The following is a 20269-nucleotide window of genomic DNA, read 5'->3' on the forward strand; positions in this document are numbered from 1 at the left end:
AGGGAATAGGCTGGCAGTCACTTAACGAGCAATTAGCATGAGTTTGGTACATGTTTGTGTTTTAGGCATGAGAAGACAAACGGTGAACTCTTTCTTTCTTTCTTTCTTGGGTTGGCTCTCTTTGCTCATAGAGAAGCAGGAGAGGGGAGGAGCCTGGGGGGGGGGGGGAAGGGCATATAGTACCTTTTACACAGGGCTTTCTTCAGGATCAAAGACAGGACAAAGCAAACTGGTCAGCATCCCTCCTCGTTAACTGTTAAACACTACCTGTGTGTCTAAGATTACCGGTGTAGACTGTTGTCCATAGCCCTGAGAAGATCTGTTAGTATAACTAGTGCCCTAGGCCAAATTGTGTGGGGTGTAAAGATATGGTAGATGGAAAGGAGCAGCTAGAGTTTCCCTGCCTCCACCATTTCAGTGATCTTATCTTGTAATGCCCTCATTCAGCAAGGTACATAAGCACGCACCTAGTTTTAAACATCTAAGTGTTCCCCTTTATGTCAGTGGGCCTGCTCAGATGCTGAAAGTTAGACGCATGCTCAGATACCTTGCTGAATCAGGGCCTGATGAAAGATTAGCAATGGGTTGGTAATTGTCATCATTGCAACAACCTCTGAATGTACATTTGTATTTGAAATAAAGGTATCTTCAGTGATACTTGTTAAACCCGATATTATTTATCCTTTTGTTCCCATTATCTGACACTGACGTATAAAAAAAACTGGTATAAAATTACAGACTATATCAGCCAGTTCAATGAAGAACGCGTGCATTGTATATACAGTCTCATTGAAAGACTGTACCCACTCCAGGAACTGGGACACCTACCAGTACTAGAAACCATAGCAGCTTCTATCTCTGTATGTCAGGAGTTAAATAAGGCCTTAAATGATGAACGTAGCCAGAAGTTCCTTTGTATTTCCCTAAACTAGAGTGTGTGCAAACGCTGCAATGTCTGAATCTAGAAGGAAATGTATGCATTAGTGTCTGCAGCCAATTTACATCTTTCTGACAACTATATAATTTTCACAGCAGTACTGATTAAGCTTGCCTGTTATCAGCTCTGACTCTTACTGCTATCAGTGATTATTGTCTTTGGCATCACATTAAAGAAGCTAGAGTGTGTACCCGTACATCTGAAGGGAAACTTAAATAATCCCACATGTAGATATGCTCCTGCTTCACTGTGCCAGCAACATGACTGCACTAAACAAAGGAAAGGTCAAAGCAGCAATGTGCTCTGTGCAGGTTTCAGAAATCCTATTTTTTGTATTATTATTCGCAGGAGATTTTTCAGCACAAATTCTATAGTTGTCACTGGCCTCTTTTCTAAAAATTGGATTTTTGACTAAATGAATTTTTTCACCAAAAGTATCTGCTTTCCATGGAAAATTTTGACTTTTTGTTGAAAAAACAAACACACGCATACTGAAAATGTAAATTTGAGAATGTCTCTGCAGTGCTACATGGGACTTGTAGTTCAGGTGCCTCATGTTCCCATTCTCCCTTATTTTTCACTGAGAAGCTGAAAGTTTCCATGGGGTTAAAAGCCATTTTTTGACCAGTTCGATGCAATGGCCATGATCTAAACCGAGAGTCAGAACTGTGGAGCTCCCTGTCCTCATGGTGCTGACACTATATCATGTTTTTGTGGTCGGGTGACATAGCATTTCTATGCTGAATAGTTGAATTAGGTTTATGTTCAGCCAAAGAAGCACAATAGAGCTTCGTGTGCCTGCTCTGTAGGTTGAATCAAAGGTGTGACATTTGTAGCCTCTACTGAAGGCAGGGAACCTGTGGTTAATTAGGAAGGAGAGATACAGTTCTTCTCACCTTCCCCATACATAGATGCCTGGAGGGTGCAGGAAGGGGGAAGAAGTGCTGTTCTTGGTCAAGTGTAGTGCATCAGCTTGCCTTACTGATTCACAAGTAGCATGGAAAAAGACAAGGGAGAAAAATTGTGTCCTGTCTTTACAAATACATGGTAAAGTGTGCTTTGGTGTTGGATAGGCAGAAAAAAATAGGAACAAAGTCCAGTTGCCTGGGTTATTGCCCCTGCTCCTCCTCTGTGATAGAGCCAGACTGAAGGGAAATGTTGGTTTTTCTTCCCTTTGGCATAAGGAAGGACACACATGCATCATTAACTTGTTTTTAAAAATCACTTTGATCGAATGTGTATGGAAGAGGGAATGAGTAGTGGAACCAAAGTGGACTCATGGACTCTTCCAACCCTGATGTTTCCCACCCAGGAGGAGTGTCCCAGAAGCATACTATGGAAATTACTTTGCTGAGGTTGGAAAACATGCACTATAATTTTCAGCCATTTTACTGATTTTAAAAAGCGAACACATTAAAAACGTATGAAAATATTGTATAAACTGAAGGCACAATAGAAGGCTGTGTGATAAGGGACATTTTCACTTATTAGGGATGAGTGAGCCCTTCACTGTGAATCATGAAAGGTCATGGCTGACTTATAGAAATATTCCTGATGTCACACTCTCCCAGTCTCATGTAGGTTCATTATAATCGGAGTGCTAACAATAACTAATTCAGCTTGACCAGGTGTTTCTCTTGTGTTCAATGACCTATAACTTCAAACCTGGCCCAGCTCCACTGAACTAACTAGAACTGTGCCCGTTTACACCAGCTGTGAATTTGGCCAGGCCATGTTTGAGGCCTGGCTCTGCCCCCAGCTGAATATTTTTGTTATGTGAAAGTTTGGCTAAGAAAGGTTGAGCTGTTTTAAGTATGTAGAAAGTGAAGGGGGAAGAAAAAATAAAGCTATCCCCCATTAAAACCACAAAACCCTGTGTCTTTTTTTAAGCCATTCTAGCACGTAAGCAAGTGGGTGTAGAGAACTGAAACTTGGCTGGGGAGGTAGTTCTAGTGTCTTTAAGCATTCCAGCAACAAACAGCTTGCATTTGGCAGGACTGTGAGCTACATAGATGACATACTGCTATGTTCAGTGTGACTTTTTAAGCTGTGCATTGAATTAGTCCAGAGACTTCAGGAATATATGTGAGTGTCTATATAGATGTGTGTAAAAGTTTGTCATTTATCCATTCATGAAATCCCTTCATCTGTGGAGTAGAATGCTGTAAGTTGATATCAGTGCCCAGCAACACTACCTGTCTATTTAGGACAATACTAAAAAACAGCATTGTATGCAGCTGAAACTAATTAGTGTATTGAATGTTGATAGAATATAATTGTCCAATTTGGAATGTAGCCAGGCTGTCAAGGTTGCAAACAGTGTCCTTGCATGTTTTATGACCTCAGTTGATCAGGACTTTTTACATTACGTCAGAAAGATGTCCTGCACTGATTGCTAGAGAGATGTGTACATGGGAAAGGACATTCCCTAGTTTCTCAAAACCAAAACACCTGCAAAATTAATATTCAGACCATGAACTGGAATTTCTAAATTATTTCACTGATTTATTGGGCACCCATTGTGAAGCTGTAGTTCATCATCCTTTCCTCTCTTAGGTTAGCTAATGCTTGGCAGCGCTGTGTACTTCAGCTTGGTATGCACTGCTGTACTATCCCATTGTACCTACAAGAGTACATTTGTTCGATCTCTGATTTGCAGACATTCCGCCTACCCCAGCCTGGTGTTACAGTAATGCAGACTGGACTCTGGAGCCAGCTGTTAGCCAGGTTCAGCTCTGGAAGAAGCCGCAGCTAATCAGGTCTCCTTTTCCAGCTGTGACAATGAGAATTTATTTATTTATTTTAAAATTTCTGACCATGAAAATCAAACATTCTGAGCTCATAAGCCTTGTTCTCTGAGGGCCCTGGGGTCAGATGCTAGTAATCTGCTGCAGTTGTATAACTCTATTCCCACAAAAATTCTAGGCTTGTTACTAATGTCACTTTACAGATATAAGGTGACCACAAAATGTAAAACAAAACAAAACAGAATGAAAAACACCACCAAGAACACCAAGATCTAGACAATATGAAATGCTATTCCAAGAGAAGTCCTCAGATAACATTCAGAGAGACGCATGCACTATGCACCCTCCTTTATCTAAAACACTCTTTACTGATTGTCAGAATTTGACCATGGGCTTAAATTGTCTTAGATTATGGCTTGGTCTACACTTACCCCGGCGATTTGACGGCAGTCGACGGAAGTTATGTAAACTATGCAGAAAACTTGCATAACTCACATCGACTGCTGTGCTTCTCTTCTGCACGCCATCTTCACTGCACTGCGCCGATGGGAGCTGCGTTCCTGTCGACGCAGCGCTACACCAGTTGCGGGGGTGGATTAATAGCATCAACTTCTGGATCGACTGAGCAGGTCTTCACTGACCGCTCAGTTGATCCAGATAAGTCGATCTGATGGCAGCAACTTTGCTTCTGATGAAGTGGGTTGCAGCCCTCGAAGCTTATGCCTGCAGAAATTTGTTAGTCTCGTTGTTTTCATTCAGAGAATAGTTACCATGTTATATATTTGTCTTTCTATCCCTGTCTGTTTAGCTAATCTGTTTTTACTCTGTATTTGAGTGAACTATTTATCTAGAGACAAGGTAGATTCTCCATCACTTGAAGTCTTTAAATCAAGCTTGGGTGTCTTCCTGAAAGGTAGAAACCAAAACCAGCTCAAACTAGAGGTTGAGTGCTTGGTGCAGGAGTCACTTGGTGCAGTGTTATGACCTGTGCTATGCAGGAAGTCAGAGTAGATGATCAGAATGGTCCCTTCTGGCCTTAAAATAAATGGGATAGATCCTCCACTGGTGTAAAGTATGTAGCTGTGACTAGAGTGTGTCTATGTGACAGCTGTCAGTCACCTTCGACTGCCTTGCATACACTCTGCCTGTTAATCCATCTGCAGCACAACTGCTTTAACATTCCAAAACTTGGAGCAGCTTTTAAACAGCTGCCATTTTTAAAAAACACGTGGAAAAAGGGTTTTCTTTCTTCTTCTCCCCTCCCTTGCAAAAGAAATGACTCCACCGCATTGCAGAATGGACAAATAGTCAATCCTGGATCTGTGACAGGTTTAAAGTCCAAAATCTCATGAATTTAGGAATGAGGTAATTGTTCTATACCAATTGAGAGCTGGCAGTGTCTCCCCTTTCCCGGAGGCTGTGTTTCAGGTTTCCCCTTGCTGCTCCTACTACTCTTATCATTCTGCTTCCTGCCTTTCATGTCTGTCTTGTGACACTGTCATGAACTGACCAGAAGCCCAGTAGTGGAGGAAGTGTGGAAAGAGCCACAACCATGAAGATCTCTCTGCTTTTGTTTGTTGCCTCTCATTTTGCATACATTACTCAGTATGTATGGAGCTAGGAGCTAGACAGAAGTCAGTATGTAGGGAGTCAGGCACTAGAGAGAAGTCAGGGGAATGGAAGTAGCTGAAACTTTGGTATTATAGAGATTTCAGAAATAGTTTTCTTTCATTTTTCCAGTTAAATTTGGTGAGTAGTTTCATGTCTTTATTTATAGCTTACATAACATCACCGGCATTGAAAACTGACAAAACTTGCTGAGCATAGGGCCTAGAGCTGATCTGAAAAGCCAGCCCATCTGCAGATGCTGCACCCATACTAATGATGTTAGTGTTATTGGTCGAAAGGAAACTGGACCTTCTTATTCAACAAACATGAAGCTGTTTGGTGGAAAATACATGGAAAAATTTGGACATACAGCATATTCTGCCCACCGAAAAAAGATTGGGCAAAGCATGATTTGTGTCACCAAGTGTAAATACCAAAACATACCTGCTGTATGGCTTGATGGGGGATTGCTTATTAAAATAATTGGAGAGCTGGCAGTCCTAATTGTAATGGTTTATTTTTGACAGCAAAGTAGCCATTTGCAGAGCAGTCAGTTGTCATGAGGCGCAAATGAATTAATGACTTGACGTGACTTGAATTAATGACTTGACATAGGAGGTATCATTGAACATTTTAAGGGAAAATTGACCAACATTTTCAAAACTGAGTGTCAAAAGTTAGACTCCTGATTCCATTCTTTCAGGGACCTAAATAGGAGTGGGGTGATTCTCGGAACTGCTACAAACCCCATTGAAATTAATGAGAGCTGCAGCTGCACAGCATCTTTGAAAATCGACCCTCTTTTATTTAGAAGCTGGGATTTTCAATGGGAATTAAGCATCCAACTTGCATTTTGGGGGGATATTGGCACCTAACTCCCTTAGGCGCCTTGGAAAGTCTAAGCCTCAGCTTTGAAAACATTGGCCAAAGATCCTTAATCCATACATCCATTAGCACTTAAGAGTGAGAGAAAGGAGAGCTGGAGAGAATGTGCTGCAAATAAAAATCCCTTTAAATTGTTTCACAGTGTTTTTTTTTGTGAGGCAACATCAGCTTTCTAACCCTAAAACCTCTAACCTGACAGGGCTAGGTTGCTGCTAAAGTGTATTAAGGTTTTGATCTCTAAAAAATATTCGTTTGAAAGCACATCTTCATCAGAAAGAGATTTTGTACTGAATAAAGAAGAAGGTAATTGGCTTATGACTGCAGGTTCAGTAGGGTCAGTATTTAGATTAACAAATGGGATTGTAAGCAAACTGTTAAACTCTACAGCAAGGGCACATAGGAACTTGTTAGATAGCTAAAAATACAGAGCACAATTACTGTGAATTATACAGTACAAAGTACCCCAGGACTTTCAGGATGATGTGAAATAAGCTGAAACGTACTGAGGACCAAGGGCCATTAAAGCCAAATGTAGGATCTCATGAATGTATTAGTTTCCGCATTGCCTATCACCTCCTGCTAACTGCAATGGCTAGAGGAATGTGTCAGTTACAGTTATAACCAAAATATTAAAATTAATGGGCAAAAAACCCTAATAATCCCCCATTTTTGGGGTATAGGACTCTGCATTTTAAATAGTAACCTGTACTAGACATGGAAACTGGACTCCAACTAACCCGTGAAGACACAGCAGTCCACAGATAGCATGCCTGAAGAAGCCCAGTCTTTGTGCTCCCTTTGCACCAAGACTAAGGGAATCTAGAAGTCACAGTGATACCAGACTCCCCAAAGGAGGCAGGAAGATACACACAAGAGACTGGGGGACATGGGCCTGCTCAGCCTTCCATACTGGCCAATGCAGAGTAAAGAAAAAGTGTTCATTGAACCCTGTCAAAATGTGGAGCAGGGGCTACTGAGGCTTATGTTTGTCCCTGGAGCTCTGGAGGCATGTTGCACACCTCTTAAGCTACCTCCCAGTTTGGGGAGGGGCTTAATACTACACCTAGTCCTTTATAAATGTATAATATGTGCCCAAAAGAGGCACTCGGATATCAGAGCTACCTTTGCTCAATGTTATCTACGTTTTAAATCTCACGCACACACAAATCTCCCCTGCATTCTCTTTCATTCAGCAGTAAAACAATCCAGTCATCCAATAATCATCCTGGATTATTTCATAGCCCTGTAATGGATCACTACCTGTCTGAGTGCTGCTGCAAGAAATACATTGGATTGTGAAGGGACTGTGCAAATCATACGCATTTCACAAAGAGCTTGGGCTATTTGCAGTTGATAGTTTGGCTCTATTATACTTCTAGGCAAGATTACTTCACCAGTTTGATGCCAAGAAGAAAACCACATAAACAGATGATTGTTTAGAAGCAAGCAAAAAAAAAAAAGTTCCTCTTGACAGAAAAGTCATATAAGTGGGAAGAAACAGGAAACTAATCTTTACTTGTTCGCTCTGAAAGAATTCATGTCTCTGAGGAATGTTGTAATTATGGATTTAGGAAATCAGTCCAATTTGCCAGGGTGTGAATTTCAGAGTTCATTCAGTCTGCCCTCTCAAGCATTCCTTCCACAGAACAAAAAGCACCAGGAGTTTAAATGCACCAAGAGAGATTAAAGAAAAAAAAAAGCACTGCGGATCCTTCCATTTGCTAAAGATCCCACAAACTTACTTATTATAGCCCTGGCTTCCTGCCACGTGGGCTCCTTGACTGGTGAAATAAAAATGAGAAGTTGTAACCCAAGTCTTGGTCATTAACATAGGATTCTGTTTTTCATAGCCTGCCAGTGACAGGAGTCAGTGCTATTGGGTAAGTATTTTCCTCTTCATTATTTTATTTAAGCATTTTGAAGAATTTTCAAAATAGAAGATGTCATCCAGTGGGAATCCCATTTTAGCATATTCTTGGAAAGGAAAAAGTCTATAGCCAAGTCCCAAATAACATAAAGCATGAAAGGGGAATCACAGTGATAATATGAAATAAACATGCTGCCTAATACAAGTGTGAATTTAAGGACACCTGCTCTGTTGTCCAAATTCCACACTTTTTCACCATATAAAAATGAGTTCTCGCTAGGTGACTTTTCCATGAGCAGGGGCTGTAACACTCCCCATACACAAAGCTCTGTCGTGTCAGTGGGAGTGGTGGATGTGGATTGAAGAGACAATAGGGCCCTAAAGAATTAAGCAAATAGCATGTACTACACTCTACCAAAAACTACCTGGAGCAGAACCTTGCGAGGATTGAGCTTCAACTCTCAGAGGCCAGCTGAAGTGAGAGGCAGCTAATGAAGAAGACTGAATAAATGCTAGGAATGAAGGGAGCTTGGTCTGAATAGGGGCTAGCACCAAAAGGTGGTGGACCTCAGAAACAATACAAGAAGCACAAAATTAGCTGCTTTGGCAGCAGACAGAAGAGTTTTTGAATTAATTATACCTGAGAACTTACAGCTGTTTTTGTTGGGATAGTGGTAAGGGTGAGAACATGTTGCTTATTGAAATATTGCCAGTAGAATGCTGTAGCTTAAACGTCACCTCAGTTCTAGGGGCCTTTGCCATGTGTTATGAGAGTGACACTGCTGATGAAGGGCAGATTCTTCTATCTTTGGGAGTCGAGATCCCTGTTAGAAGGGGTTTCTGAATTTGTCAGCAGATAATTGTTGAAGTTCAGCTGCTGGTGGAAGATGCAGGGACCCACGATTGAGTTATATATAGTGTGATTCGTGGTCCCATCATTTGGTACCTGAGCTGAGAGAGTGGGGAAGGTGGACTCTGGAAATGGTACGGTGCCTGAAGAGAAAGGAGGCTGCCGAGCACAAGGGCCTACCCACATGCAGGTCCCCCTCTATGGTCCGTGGGTTAGAGTTCAGAAGGTCTGCACCTACTATGTAGAATAGACGGGGTCAAGACAGATAGCTGGGTTGTATTTAAATGGTGAGCTGTCTCATCTCTGTTGGGAGGGTCCCCTGAGTAAGCACAGTGGGGTTCCTAGTCTATTTGGAAGGCAGACTGAGTTGTGAAGGATGTGGGGCTGTGGTATATTGTTTATGAATACCATATGGAACTGGGTTGTGGGAATATTTCCTGTGTGACTATACTGGGTTAATACACTGTATGCATATGTTGGTTTCATTTAATAGCAGGGCTGTTAGGAAACAGGCAGGATGGTAACACAATGGCTCCAGATAAAACAGTTCCTGTTAAACAGGTCAGGAAGTTGAGAGAGAATACCTGAGCTGTTGGCTGTGAGGAGGAGACTTCTGGGCCCCAGCCAAAGGTACACATCAGTTTTGCCAAGTCTGGGACTGACTGTAAACAGGTAAAAGCTCTCTCTTTGTGAGGATCAGACGGCACAGACCCAGTGGGAGGGTCTGAGTCAGTTAGACCTTGCCTGCGTTTCCAGGGGGGTGGTAAGCCTTACGTAAGATAGACGTGTGTGCAGATGTTTTGTTAGTTTAAGACCCTTTTTTCTCTGTGCTGTGTTCCTACTGTTATATTTCAATAACACTGTTAACACAAAACACGGTGGGTTTATGTCACTGTATTCACCACTGGTCACAGCTCCCAAAGGACAGCTTGGCAGGTGTTGAACCCAAGTGGACCTGCTGAGAAATCTCAGCTGGTATACAAGGTGCTGTAGCTTGAGAGCCAGCCCAAGGGTGGGAGAAGTAGGGGATTCCACACTAAGAGAGGTGACGGCCTGACACTGGAGGGGGGACAGGACAGGACAGGACTGGCCCCTGCCAAGCTGGCCTTAGCCAAGCAGTAACTCCTGGCCTCTGCTTACCCAGTACCTATGCACGGTTCTGTGTATGCAGCCCTCTGTGCCTCCTTTAAGCATCTTTATACAGTAGTTTCAGTACCAGAGTTCTTTCCTATGCAATTATATTTGGGTCCAAGGACGTAATCATGGAACTTTATTTTCAGCTGGACCTCAGCATAGCCTCCTTTTGCTATAGGTGCAATGAACTCTGGACAAAAATCAGGTCTTTAGCCATCCGAATACCAAGGTTTGTGCACACAATTAACTTAAAGTGCAAAATACGCTGGCACAGGTCTTTGCAAGTGTAATTTCACCTGCAAAAAGTAGGTAACTACTGAACATTTGGAGCAGAATGTCCATGGAAAGCTCATAAAATATATGAAATATTTAGAGGATGTAATAACAAAGAACTTCTGAACATATGGGTTTGGGTGTATGTATTGGGGAGTGGTCCTATGAAAAATGCAAAAAATCAGTACAACCTCAGATCACTAATTTACACAAACAAGTTCTCTGGATTTTACATTCTGGGTTCCTCTGGTACTCAATAATATTTTACAGCACCTCCTGCAGTGGGTGAGTGGCACTTGAATGGCAGAAACACTGAATGGAGCAGTACCATTAGCAGAAATGTTTTTAACAATGTTACCAATTTATCTTACGCAGCAGAACAATTTAATTACAGCAGATTAACTGGTTCTAGGACTGGTTTTCAAACTCTCCTTTAGGTGTTCTGTAAGATAACTCTTTTCCTAGATTCATTCATAGAGATTAAGGCCAGATGGGACAATTAGATCATCTGGTCTGACCTCCTGTCTAACACAGGCCATTACATTTTATCCATTTACCCTGGTATTGAGCCCAGTCACTTGGCCCGGACCCTCAGTCAGTGTCAATCAGAGAAGCTCCACTGAAGCCAGGGCCATTCTATGAAGTCCAGGAGCTATGGCAATTTAAACAAGATGAGGATCTTGCCCACATTATCAGTTTATCACCTTCCAGCTCCAACTATCAACAGCCATCATTGCATCTGTGTCTGACCAGGAGGGGAGAAATGGCTGCCTGCTGTGAAGAGGAGCTATCAGCCCGTCTGTCCATGGGTCGGTCATGCTCTGACTCCAGTGATGTCAATTCCATAGAGACTAAGCATGGATATTTCACCCTATCTTCATTCCTGTTTGTTCTCAGTCTGGGAGGCATTTACACATCCCGATCAGTCCTAGCTGTCAGGCTCCTCTAGAACAGAAAAAGACAGTGGCCCAGTTCTCGCCTGCATTCACTCTCAGCACTGCCCAGCAGCATTGCTCTTTGACACCTTGGTATGGCAGTTATCACAGCACATTGCTGGGCCTTGGTAGATCAGGTGGACTTTCTGGAGCTGGTTCTTGTGGTAAAAATGTATGCTCCTTAAATATGTGATCAGCATGTTTTCTAGGTAGAGTCCCATATTCTGATATTAATCCTTCCAGAACTTTTAATGGGACAAAAAAGGTAACATTTTCCTTGTGAATACACCTCAGATCTCAAGACACAAAACAAAATCAAAGTATGTTGGGGTGATGTTTGTATTGTCATTTCTGAAGACACTTTAAAATGTTACCTGTGTCACTTCCCTTTCGTACAGTGTCGTAGTAAGAGAGTTGTTGTGCTTGGTCCATGTTTCAGGGTTTTGTGTCAACACATTGGGGTGCCACACAATACTCCTCCCTTTGAAATCTGGTCATTGAACAATGTATCAGCCAATGTATTAGTCTTCGTAAGCACTGTTCCAGGGGGGTAGCCGTCTTAGTCTGTATACAGCAAAAACAACGAGAGTCCTGTAGCACCTTTAAGACTGTTAAAGCACTTAAAGCACTGTTGCTCACGTTTTGCTAACTCCTTCCTTCTCCTGGATATGTGCTGGCCCGGGGAAGGGAGATGGTGTTGGGAACCTTATTCCCTCACACACAAGCAGGGTGGCTGGTTCTCTGATAAATACTCTGGTGAATACGGGAGGGCTGGCTAATGAACCATCTCACACATTGATCCCCTAGGGATGTGGTCTGCTGTTTGCGGGGCATGGTCTGGAGGAGAGTGCAGGCTAGGGAGGTGGTGTAATCTGGTGGAATCACAGAATCATAGGGTTAGAAGGGACCACAAGGGTCATCTAGTCTAACCCCCTGCCAAGATGCAGGATTTGCTGTGTCGAAACCATCCAAGACAGATGCCTATCCAGCCTCCTTTTGAAAACCTCCAGCGAAGGAGCTTCCAAACCTCCCTAGACAATCTGTTTCATTGTCCTACTGTTCTTACAGTTAGGAAGTTTTTTCTAAGATTTAATCTAAATCTGCCATGCTGCAGTTTGAACCTATTGCCTCTTGTCCTGCCCTCTATGGCAAGAGAGATCAACTTTTCTCCACCTTTTTTATGGCAGCCTTTCAAGTACTTGAAGACCATTATCATGTCGCCCCTTAACCTCCTCTTTTCCAAACTAAACATACCCAGTACCTTCAGCCTTTGCTCACATGGCTTGCATTCCATCCCTTTGAACATCTTTGTCTCTAGCCTCTGGATACTTTCCAGTTTCTCTAGATCCTTTTAATACAGCGGTGACCAAAGTTGGACACGGTACTTGGCTGTTCTCAATGGTAGTAGATGACAGAACAAGGAGCAATGGTCTCAATTTGCAGTGGGGGAGGTCTAGGTTGGATATTAGGAAAACGTTTTTCACTAAGAGAGTGGTGAAGCACTGGAATGGGTTACCTAGAGAGGTGGTGGAATCTCCATCTTTAGAGGTTTTTAAGCTGTGGCTTGACAAAGCCCTGGCTGGGATGATTTAGCTGAGGTTAGTCCTGCTTTGAGGAGAAGTTGGACTAGATGACCTCCTGAGGTCCCTTCCAACTCTAATGTTCTATGATGAGTCATCTATAAGAGCCCAAGCGTTGGCAACGGTCTTCCTGGTTCAGGTCCCGATACAGGACATCTGCAGAGCTACAACATGGTCGTCTCTCCATACCTTCGCTTCCCACTATACCATTACTCAACAGGCCCAGGACGATGCAGGCTTTGGCAGAGTGGTATTGCAATTGCCACGTCCATGAACTCCTGACTCACCTCCAGAGGCACTGCTGTGAGTCACCTAACATGGAATGGACGTGAGCAAGCACTCGAAGAAGAAAGTACGATTACTGACCTTCGTAGCTGTTGTTCTTTGAATTGTGTTGCTTATGTCCATTCCACAGCCCACCCTCCTTCCCTTCTCTCGGAGTCTCGGCAAGAAGGAACTGAGAGGAAGGGGGCTGGTGGCACCCTATTACCGCCACAGGTGTGCATAACTTCAGAGGGCGCTAGAGCTGGCCCTACAGATACCACTGAGGGAAAAATCTCCAGCATATGGCATATGCAGTGCATATGGCGCACACACACCTAACATGGAACGGACATGACCAACACATCTGGAAGAACAGCAGTTATGAATGTCAGTAACCATTCTTTCCTCGTCTACCTTAGTTTCCCCATTTGTGAAGTAAGGATACTAATGATGATGGATGTGCCCTCATTGGGGGGGGGTTATGAGGATTCCTTCGTTTGTTTACAAAGTACTTTGAACATGTGGAATTCTGTTTGTGAGCTGGGAGATTGCTGGTTCCTATTTCCAGCAGCAAAATATGCCCCAACAGTATCCCCTAGACCTGTGTGAAGGCTGCCCACAGCAGCAAATGTTTTGAAGAAACACACACTTCAGCCAGTGTTCTTGCGCCAGTCCCCAAGGGAGGACTGGGATCTTAGCTGTGAAAGTTAGGTGCCTGACCGAACTGAATGAATGAGAGTGGATACCCCTGGAATCATTCTGATGGGCGGTGCTACCATTTGAGTGGATTGTTTCTGAAATGACTTTGCCATACACTGATGTTATCAATTCCTGCTGTACTGTGGAACTCATTTGTGACCGTGAGATTTTGCAAGTGTGTGTGATTCCTAATGGCAAGAAGCAAAGAAATGAACACTACTGAATTCAGCTGGGAGCAGAGGGTTAGCCAGTTTGAGTTCAATGTGCTGTGTTATTGGGCTCAGACAAGCCATGTACTGAGAATTCATGTGTTACTTTGAGGTCTGAAAAGGTATGGCTAAATTCCCCCAACTCCTTCAATGCCATATTCACCAAGGGCTGGAATACCACTATAAAATCCTCTGCTCACTGCATCCTCTCCCTCATGCTACAGGCCCAAGAGGTGTGAAAGATTTGTATAAGTATCAACTTTGGGGGGCTTATTTATTCAGGGCAAGCTTTTGGTGTTTTGCTGATTACTGCTTTCTTTAAGGTCCAGTGATGCCAGAGCTAGCATGGGGTTTGGCTGGACTGAGGTCAAGGGATGCCTCGGATGATAATACCAGCAGGCGTTCGCAGGAAGAAGCACATGTCTTTGGAACAGAATTCACACTGAACTGGAACACCAGGCTGAGGAGGAAAAAAACTGAGAACAGGCATTAGAGATTGAGAGACAGCAGGGCCAGAAGGCAGCAGGAGGGTAATCCTGTTTGCGTTCCTGCCCACTGGTAAAGGCCCCTCCCCCAGCCTAAGGGGAGGAGTCACTGAATCCAGGACACAATTGAGTTCGTGGGGCAACTAATAAAAAAGCAGGAACAGGCGTGGAGGTCACAGGGTCAGCCGAAGGGAACCGGAAGGGGACACCGAGCAGAGAACCCCAGACAGCTCCCACTGCTCCCGGAGGGTATCTAGGGAGCCAGTGGACGCTGCCCAGAGGAACTCTGCCCAGATATGTGAATGGATGGACGAGTGGAAATAGGTCTCACAGTCACAGGGTGCCCTCCCAGCCAACCTCCTCTTCCTGGTGTTGTAGATGGCCACTTTAGCCAGGGCTAGGAGGAGCTTGACGAGGAGGTCCCACGACTTTATGGGGCCACGGATGGGGTATGCGTATAAAAGCAGGTGTGGGGAAAAATGCAGCCACAGCCTCAGCAGGAGGTTCTGGAGGAGCCGGAACAGGGGCTGCAGCCTGGCGCACTCGAGATAAATGTGTGCCAGGGTCTCCCTCACCCCGCAAAAGGGGCAGGTGTCGGGGAGGGGATGAACCGTGCCAAGTACACGCCTGTGCTCACGGCTCTGTAAAGGAGCCGCCAACTGATGTCCCCAGCGGGCTGTGGGGTCAAGGTGGAATAGAGACTGGCCCGCCGGGGGTCCTCGCCCATCGCAGGTGGCAGCAGGTCCAGCCACTTGGTGTCAGGGTGGGATGTGAGGGCGAGGAAATGAAGGGTGCGGAGCATGAGTGTGTAGAGATGGTCCCTCAGCGTGGTTCGAAAAAGGACCGGCTGCAAGTTGTGCAGCCGGCTCAGTGCGTGGGGAGAGGGCGGCCGGGGGGGCTCGCAGGGCCAGGGCTTGATGAAAAGGTCCGGAGGGCTGGGACTGAAGCAGGGGGTGGGGAGCACCCCTTGCAGTACCCACTTGAGGTAAACCTTAGGAGCGGGGGGGCAAGTCTGCCCTCACTTCCTGGAGTACGTGCCGGGAGGTTCGAAGGGTGGAGAGCCCCATGCGCCGAGCCAGTGCTTGTGGATCCACCCAGTCCCCCTGGTCGTAGTCCAGGAGATCTCCGATCTTGGTGACTTCTGCCAGAACCAGCCTCCATCACATCAAGGGTGCCTCCACCACCTGCACACGGAGCTGGGGGTTGTGTAGCAGGGGGTCTTCCTGGAGGAGGTCCTGGTAGAAGACGGGCAGCTCGGAGAGGTCTTGCGGAAAACCTCTCGGATAGAGATAAAGGAGCTGCCGGTCATATCGGAGCCCTCGGAGGCAGCGGAGGAAGGCGTGCGCCAAGTGGCTCCACGCCAGACTACCTGCACTGTAAAGGAGTCTCTGCAGGGCCTTGAGGCGGAAGGTGTGGACCTGGCTGTGGAGATAGAACAGGCCCTGCCCGCCTTCCTCCAGGGGGAGACTCAGGATCCCCGCAGAGACCCAGTGCAGTCCTGGCCAAAAAAACTCCAGAACTGTCTTCTGGAGGTGGGCCAGGAAGCTTGGGGTCGGGACCAGGGTGTTGAGCTGGTGCCAGAGCATGGACAGGACTTGCTGGTTGAGCACCAGCGCCCTCCCCCGAAGGGAGAGTCACAGGAGCAGTCCTGTCCATCTCCACAGCCGCTCAGACACCCTGCCCTCTAAATTGTGCCAGTTGTCTGCTGGGGAGGGATGGGTGGCGGAAAGATATACGCCCAGATACAGCATCAGACCCGCGCTCCACTGGATGACTTGAAGCGTGGGTGGGAGGGAGCTTGCCCGCTACCCGGCCCCTACCATCAGGCCAGAGCTCTTGGCCCAGTTGACCTGGGCAGAGGAGGCCGAGTAGACAGTCAGGCAGACCTCCAACCACTCCAGGTCGCCCAGGTCCTGGATCATGAGGAGTATGTCGTCGGCGTATGCTGAGAGGACCAGGCTGAGCTCTGGCTCATGGAGCACCAACCCCATCGACCTTCGGTGAAGGAGACAAAGGAAGGGCTCGATGGCCACAGTGTACAGCTGGCCTGACAGCGGACAGCCTTGATGCACTCCTCGCCCGAAGCTGACCGGTTCGGTCAGGGTCCAGTTGAGCCTGACCAGGCACTCTGCGGAGGTGTACAGCACCCGGAGAAAGCCCATGAAACAGGGACAGAAGGAAAATGCCTGCAGGGTGCCCAGGAGATACCCGTGGTCCATCTTGTTGAACCTTCTCCTGGTCCAGGGACAGGAGGGCGAACGACGGACCATCCCTACACCCAAGCTTGAAGGGAGAGATATAAGTCCCAGAATGATCAGTGCCTTGTTCCCTGTGGACTGAACAGGGGTTTCTACAGGTCAGTTAGGAGCACCTGAGGCCAATTAAAGCCCAGCCAGAGACCTGATAAAAACCCCTGTTCCAGAAAGACGGGAGAGAGGAAGGAGAGCTGGTGGGAATGTTGGAGGAGCGTGATGACTGAGGGCGAGACCAAAGAACTGGGTGAAGGGGAACGCTGGGTGTGAGGCTTCCCTGCCAAACCCCTGGCTTAAAGCTACAGAGGCCAGAGGGGGAAAGGACCCTGCCAAAAGGAGAGGAACGGGACTGAGAGATTCCCCCTGGCAGGAGGATTGGAGAAGTCCCTGCCCAAGAGGAGAGGGGATGCAGAACCCCAGAAGCTGAAAAGGCAGAGGGGGAAAGTAGCCCAGGGGAAAATTGCAGCCAGAAGCACTGAGAGCAGTGCCTAGCTGCTATTATTAGGGCCCCTGAGCTGGGACCCGAAGTAGAGAACAGGTCCAGGTCCCTTCTCTCTCCCCCTTGCCCCACTGGGCATTACCAGGCTGGCCAACGCCCAAAAATAGGAGCAACAGGCGGCACCCTGACCGTTTATGAGAAAGAAAGGTGCAGAACCGACGGCAGCAGAGCCGGCAATTTGACACAAGACTGAAACTCAAATCCTCCAGGTTTCGGGGTACAGGGATCCCAGCAACACAGTAGCACAGCAGTGCCTTGGCACACTTAAGAAAGAGATGGGCATGTCTTGAAAGTGATAAAACACTCCCTAAACTCCTGACCCTTCTGCTGAAAGTGCTGGTTTCAAATGGTTAAAGAAGTCTACCTGTCTGCAGACAAAAATCTGACATGGGAGAGGTGGCTAAGGGGAAGACACTTCCATGCTGTTCCCAATGCCAGAATATCGGCTTCATTTTTCTGCTGAAGCAGCCAGATAATCCCTTTCTATTTGGCAAATGAAAAACCTGAATGCAGAGTAACCCAGTCTTTTCATCTGTTGGTAGGCAGGAGGTTTTGCTCTCTTCCCACCCCAATTCACTCTGAAATCCAAAGATTACACCAAACACTGAAGATGCATCTCTGTGAGATTAAGTCTAAAGCACTTGATCAGAAACAAAGTATAAATGAATTAACAATGGAAATAATAATAATACAATTTATTTGGTGGATGTCTTTCACATAAATATAGTTAAAAGCTCTGTCATGGTTTTAAAGAGACTGCTGTTATCTCCCCATAGCTAAGGCTGAGACAATAGTAATTTTACATTCAAAGTCCAATTTTGACTTTATCCCCCCTTCCAAGGCTGGGTCTACACTACCAACTTGCATCGGCGTAGCTACACGGCACACAGATGTGAAAAATCCAAACCCGTGAGCAACACAGTTATATTGACCTAACCACTGATATAGACAGCGCTGTGCCAACGGGAGGGCTTTCCCCTTCACATAGCTACCGCCTCTCATGGAGATGGATTAATTAGTAGTGTCTTCACAAAGTGCTACAGTGGCACAGCTGCAGTGTTTTAAGTGTAAACCTGCCCTTAATTTGCCAAATCTCAATCTCCTTGACATTTCTTCTCTGCTGGCAGATAGGAATGTTTCTGGGGAACCGTGGAGAGCAGGAGGAATTGGCCAAGGCATTCATGAGCTAATTTATAGTCTGCTATTGCGAACACCCATTGCTTTACTTGCACAAATAACCCTGTTGGACAATTCTGCAAAAAAGGTGCCAGGGGAAAAGTGGGGAATTGTATTTAGCATTTAGCATTTAGTATTTAAACAGACAAATGAATGGACCAAAAATAGATAAAAGACAAAAGGAAACTAAGGTTGAAAGGAACAAACATACACTTGGTTCAAGAGGATAAATTGGATTTTATGCTCTTATTTGGGGTCCACTCTAAAGCTTGTTGATATTGAGGAAGGACCCTCATGGACTTCAGTGGGCTTTGGATTGGCGCTTTGCTGAGCTCCTGTCTGCTCTGGTTGTTCCCAGCACAGTAAAGCATTCATTTGAGGCAAGAATAGGATTTACCGGTATGTAACCTGCACTCACAGGTTACTGGTGGTGTAGGGAATTCTTGTGTGTAGCTGTGGGTTAAGGGTAGGATAATGTGTCTAGGATTCTGAAAGGGGTGTAAACCTGTCTTGCTGATGTACAATTTTCTCTGGCTCGGAGGAATAGTGAAGCAGGGTGTTGTTGACATTAATCAGAACAGAACCATTGTAGTCTGGTTTGCTAATAGACCCATGTGAAAATACCTGTTTTCTCTTCAAAAGTCTTCATTTACAGAAACTGAAATATTGGTGCGTAATGGCAAATGTCATTCGGGTGGTATGTTCCCATGTCCATCAAACATCCCCAATATAGTCTCCTGCAAAGTCATTCATTTGCAAGCCTTTGACCTATATGGAATTGTTAGTTTTGCCGCAAATGCATTTTTTTTTTCTGTTGACCAAAGCTACTTTCCATTTCATGCAGATTCAAAATGTAGCATCTCTGAGGAAATTTACCGTCTCTCACGAGCCGCTGTTGTTGCTAAAAGATTAATTCTGTTATCATTAAAAAATAACCCTCAACCCTCCCAGATATAAATCACTGAAACAGTAATGTTTATTCCTTAAGTACTGACTATGTGCAAAGTAAAGACAGTCCCTGGTCTGAAGAGCTTACTTTGTGAATGATGGACGGAAAGATGACAGGGCAGATGTTGGGAAACCCAGAGGAGGGACTGACTTTGTACAGGGCCCCCACATGGAGGTGTGGGGGGGAAAGGTACGCTTTACCAGGGCCCAGAGGCCAAGAGTGCAACCCCCATTACGTGTGTGGGAGGGGGCCCGTGTTACAAGTTTGTACTGAGCCCGAAAGAATTCTGCTTGGGCCCTGACTGTGTTCTTCCTGTGTCATTAATTCATTGCAAAAGAGGTGAGTCTTCAGGAGGTACTTCGAATGAGGATAAGGAAGTGGCTTGGCACACTGTGATGGGGAAGGGATTCAGGTCCTAATTCAGGAAAGTGCTGAAACCCGTGCTTTAATGTCTCCTGAAGCGGGCCTTCATTGCATAAGGTGCCATAGAAGAAGGCACAAAGATGGGTGATGGACAAAGCATCCAGACTAGCATGGTTAGTAGGGGAGGTGTGGAGAGGGAAATCAGTTATTAAAAATAGCTAAATCAGAAAGTCATGGCTATGAGGCTACAGAAATGATCGCTTTATGACAAGGTTGGTCTTCCACGTGGTGAATAGGAGCCAGATCCAGTACCTATGCTGGTCAGTGGAAAGACTCCTATTTACTTCAGTTGGTGCTGGAACAGGCCCTGTGTTCAGGCTAATCCCGCAGGGAGTTCCTGTTACACTCCGTCAGGTTCATTGCTGCTCTTTCCAGCTTTATTCAGAATTGTTTCCCATGTGCATGATCATTGCGGGATTGTTCTCTGCCTTCTGACCATGGCACCCCTATTTATCACCAAACAGCATTGCCTCTCCCAGCCACAACGATCCCCATTT

General features: G+C 45.5%; 1 protein-coding gene across 7 annotated transcripts in view; it reads left to right on the plus strand.

Moving 5' to 3' along the window:
* The window catches only part of EXD3 (exonuclease 3'-5' domain containing 3), a 505315-nt gene that overhangs the window by 179856 nt on the left and 305190 nt on the right, over positions 1-20269 (plus strand). The gene's annotated exons all lie outside the window — the stretch shown is intronic.

This window comes from Emydura macquarii, unplaced genomic scaffold, assembly GCF_026122565.2.
Source record: "Emydura macquarii macquarii isolate MOO-44397 ecotype Brisbane River unplaced genomic scaffold, CSIRO-AGI_Emac_v2 contig_2417, whole genome shotgun sequence".
Classification (NCBI taxonomy): Eukaryota; Metazoa; Chordata; order Testudines; family Chelidae; genus Emydura; species Emydura macquarii.